At 43.9% G+C, this 3,921-nt stretch overlaps 1 long non-coding RNA gene across 3 annotated transcripts; it reads left to right on the forward strand.

Annotated features, from left to right (window-relative positions):
* The first annotated feature begins 699 nt into the window (after positions 1-699).
* LOC129842208 (uncharacterized) lies at positions 700-3,460 on the forward strand. 3 transcript variants are annotated; one of them, XR_008757486.1, is made up of 3 exons: positions 700-939; positions 1,513-1,868; positions 2,301-3,460. It is a non-coding gene; the product is annotated as an uncharacterized LOC129842208 (long non-coding RNA). The 3 variants fall into 3 exon arrangements; XR_008757485.1 differs by having other exon boundaries at positions 701-939; positions 1,513-1,844; XR_008757487.1 differs by having other exon boundaries at positions 701-921; positions 1,513-1,844.
* The last annotated feature ends 461 nt before the right edge of the window (positions 3,461-3,921 follow it).

Genomic DNA, 3,921 nt, shown 5'->3' on the forward strand with positions numbered 1-3,921 from the left:
CAGACAGAGACAGAGAGAGAGACAGACAGAGAGAGAGAGAGAAAGAGAGAGAGAGAGACGGAGAGAGAGAGAGATAGCGAGAGACAGAGAGAGAGAGATAGCGAGAGAGAGAGAGAGAGACAGATACAGAGAGAGACAGATACAAAGAGAGACAGAGAGCAGAGAGAGACGGAGAGAGACAGAGAGAGAGAGAGAAGGGGCGGCGGCCTACAGAACTGCCTGAGAAGAACGGTTTTCAAAGGAATGATGGCGTTCTGGTGGAATATTTTCCCAGAAGGAATGGAGCTGGAAGTGTTCTCTCATGTCATGCAGATCATTGATCGTATTGGGGATATCTTGTCATCAGAGCCCACCATAGAGCCCGAGCTTGAGGGAGATGATGACGAGGATGATGAAGAAGAAGCAGATTGTAGCTCTGATGACAGTGAGGAAGACATGAGTGCAGCTAACACAGTAAAGGTGGTGAGGTGGTACAGGGAACATCATCATCACAACCACATAGGTCCCTGTTCCTTAAAGTGGGAATTTGTGTGGTGGTCACAGAGACAATCAATGATGACCCTTGTAATGAGGCCACCATGGCTGCTGCCAGCGATTCCATGGTACAAGAGAGAGGGACAGTAGGAACTACAGCCAAAAATCACAGCGGGATGTTTTAGTCACATCACTGGACAATGGTGAACAGAGAGATAGAGAGAGAGCAGAGTCTTAGCAGCGGGACAGCCTGTGATGCAGAAGAGCCACTAACAGAGCCCCAGTCACAGACGCTGCCCCCTAGGACTGGGACAGAGCTGTTACAGCTAGAGCTGCTCTGGTCCCCCCAGAGACCTCCAGAGCAACAGAGACAAACTTCTCATCTAGAACCAAAGCCTGGACCAAGCACACAGTGTGACCCAGAGACAGATCTTCACATAGAGCAAGGTGGGAAGCTCCTACAAGGTATTTCAATATGGTTGATTAGAACAGTTAGTCAGGGATGTGGTATGATTTTTGTATCTTGACATTATTGAAAAGATATACTTAGATAAAGTCACAATAAAGAGATATTTTGATGCACTTGGACACATACATGCACCTATCTTATTTATGTCTAGTTGTGTGTATTGTAGATGAATAAAAAATTAAATACAAATAATAACTTATTATCACATGCTCTAGGAACTATGTGTTGTGATGTGCGAGTGCAATCGAGATGTATGCGAAGCAGCGTATTTTTTTGCAGGCTCATTGCACACCAACAACTGCAGTGCAACATAAATTAGGGCATCAGGCCTAGCTGGAAGTCTGTGATTAATTAGAATAACAATTAAAGTTCCACAGAGTTGCTCTTCTCATGCAATGCCATGTTGCCAACCATTGATTGTCCAAAGTGGGCAGCAGTGTATCAACAAGCCTCTTTTTTATTGGACAAAAAGCCTTTGTGTCTCATCAGGAGAGCTATAATTATGGGGGATTGTTGGCAGAACAACAACTATTGATAAACAATTGAAATGTTTTGTCTCTGTTCACTAGCACCAGTTTCTGCATAACTAGAACAGGAAGTGACATCTTCAATGGAGGGGACGCCACAGGGGACAAAGCTGGAGACTGGGGTGTCCACTGGTCAACCTGTAAAAGGGGCGGGACCGAACACATTCACCAAGCCAAGAGCGAACCACGAGGCACCTGAGGAAGAGTGTGAGGAGGAGGAAGAGGGGTCAAATGGAGGTGGGTGCCAGAGGGGTGGGCGGCAGTCCCCTGACGAGAAGCCTGGCAGCAAAAATGCTTCAAAGTACAGCACCGTATCCTACAGGAAGATACGAAAAGGGAACACCAAACAGAGGATTGATGAGTTTGAGTCCATGGTAAACACATAACCCTGATGTCAAGTACGCATTTTTGAACTTTTTGCCCTGACATTGTGTCATAATAAATCTTTGTATATTAAAATGTCCAATAATTGCAAGAAATGCTTTTTATACAGTTCATAGAATGCAAATCTTCTGTACTGTATGTTATAAGTTAAGTTGAATAATCAAACTCATTCCATGGACCGTCTAGTGTCTGCTGGTTAGTGATCTTAATTCATCAATCAAGTACAAGGGCGCAGCGAAAACCCGCAGACACTCTGCCCTGTGTGGAATGAGTTGGACACGTGATCTACAGTATTTGGTGTAAACTGGTGTTCAAGTGTGTTTCTTTTGTAGATGGTTCTTCAACTGTTCTTTCAGAGATCCCGTGATGAATACTACAGCCAAACATGTCTTGCCACACACAAAACAACATCAAACTGAATCTGATCCTTTTCTTTCTCATTCCAGTGTACTCCGTAAGACCATCCTGAACAGTCAGACCAAGAACAGAGATTTGGACTAACAGTGAGCTAACTGCAAAATATACTTGGATGATAATTATTCTGTGACTTGTAGATTCACGCTGCACACGTAGATCAGACTTACGGTAAATTAGTTGATGTTGACAGACCTTGAGACAAGAAGGTCTACGTTTAGAAAAATATACTTTACACATACACTGAGTGTACAAAACATTAAGAACACCTTCCTAATATTGTGTTGCAGAACAGCCTCAATTTGTGGACTCTACAAGGTGTCGAAAGGATGCTGGCCCATGTTGACTCCAGTGCTTCCCATAGTTGTGCCAAGTTGGCTGGTGGACCATTCTTCATACTCACGGGAAACTGTTGAGCATGAAAATCCCAGTAGCGTTGCAATTCTTGATACAAACCGGTGCGCCTGGCACCTACTACCATACCCCGTTCTTGCCCATTCACACTCTGAATGGCACACACATACACAATCCATGTCTCAATTGTCTCAAGGCTTAAAAATCCTTCTTTAACCCGTCTCATCCCTTTCATCTACACTGATTGAAGTGGATTTAACAAGTGACATCAATAAGGGATCATCTTTCACCTGGATTCACCTGGTCAGTCTGTGATGGAAAGAGCACTCAGTGTACTTTACATTTACGGACACAAGGTGGCACTTGAGATCTAGATTAACTAAGGACCAAACAGCAGGCTGTGTGTGTGTGTGTCTTTACACATGGTCTCCCTTCCTGTCCCTCCTCCACTGATAAGAGGGCTCATTATTTCTCAGGCCCATGGTCAATATCTGTGTGTGAGACAGAGAGAGAGAGAGAGAGAGAGAGAAAGATGAGCCCATTTAGCAAAGCAGTATGGTCAGACGGCAGCATAGTTGAGGCTAGACTGCAGTGCCACCTGCTACGTTAGTTCTCCTAACCTGCTATGTTAGTTCTCCTAACATGCTACATTCATTCTCCTAACCTGCTATGTTAGTTCTTCTAACCTGCTGAGTAAGTTCTCCTAACCTGCTATGTTAGTTCTCCTAACCTGCTACGTTAGTTCTCCTAACCTGCTACGTTAGTTCTCCTAACCTGCTACGTTAATTCTTCTAACCTGCTGAGTAAGTTCTCCTAACCTGCTACGTTAGTTCTCCTAACCTGCTACGTTAGTTCTTCTAACCTGCTGAGTAAGTTCTCCTAACCTGCTACGTTAATTCTTCTAACCTGCTGAGTAAGTTCTCCTAGCCTGCCACGTTAATTCTTCTAACCTGCTATGTTAGTTCTCCTAACCTGCTATGTTAATTCTTCTAACCTGCTATGTTAGTTCTCCTAACCTGCTACGTTAGTTCTCCTAATCTGCTATGTTAGTTCTTCTAACCTGCTGAGTAAGTTCTCCTAGCCTGCTATGTTAATTCTCCTAACCTGCTATGTTAGTTCTCCTAACCTGCTACGTTAGTTCTCCTAATCTGCTACATTAATTCTCCTAACCTGCTGAGTAAGTTCTCCTAGCCTGCTACTAAAAGCCCCCCCACCACAAAACATCTTTCTGCGACCATGATAGTGCCGTTGGCATTGTAACATAGTGGTTGATTGAATTTCAAATTCAAATTACGATGT

This window comes from Salvelinus fontinalis, unplaced genomic scaffold (assembly GCF_029448725.1).
Source record: "Salvelinus fontinalis isolate EN_2023a unplaced genomic scaffold, ASM2944872v1 scaffold_0023, whole genome shotgun sequence".
Taxonomy (NCBI): domain Eukaryota; kingdom Metazoa; phylum Chordata; class Actinopteri; order Salmoniformes; family Salmonidae; genus Salvelinus; species Salvelinus fontinalis.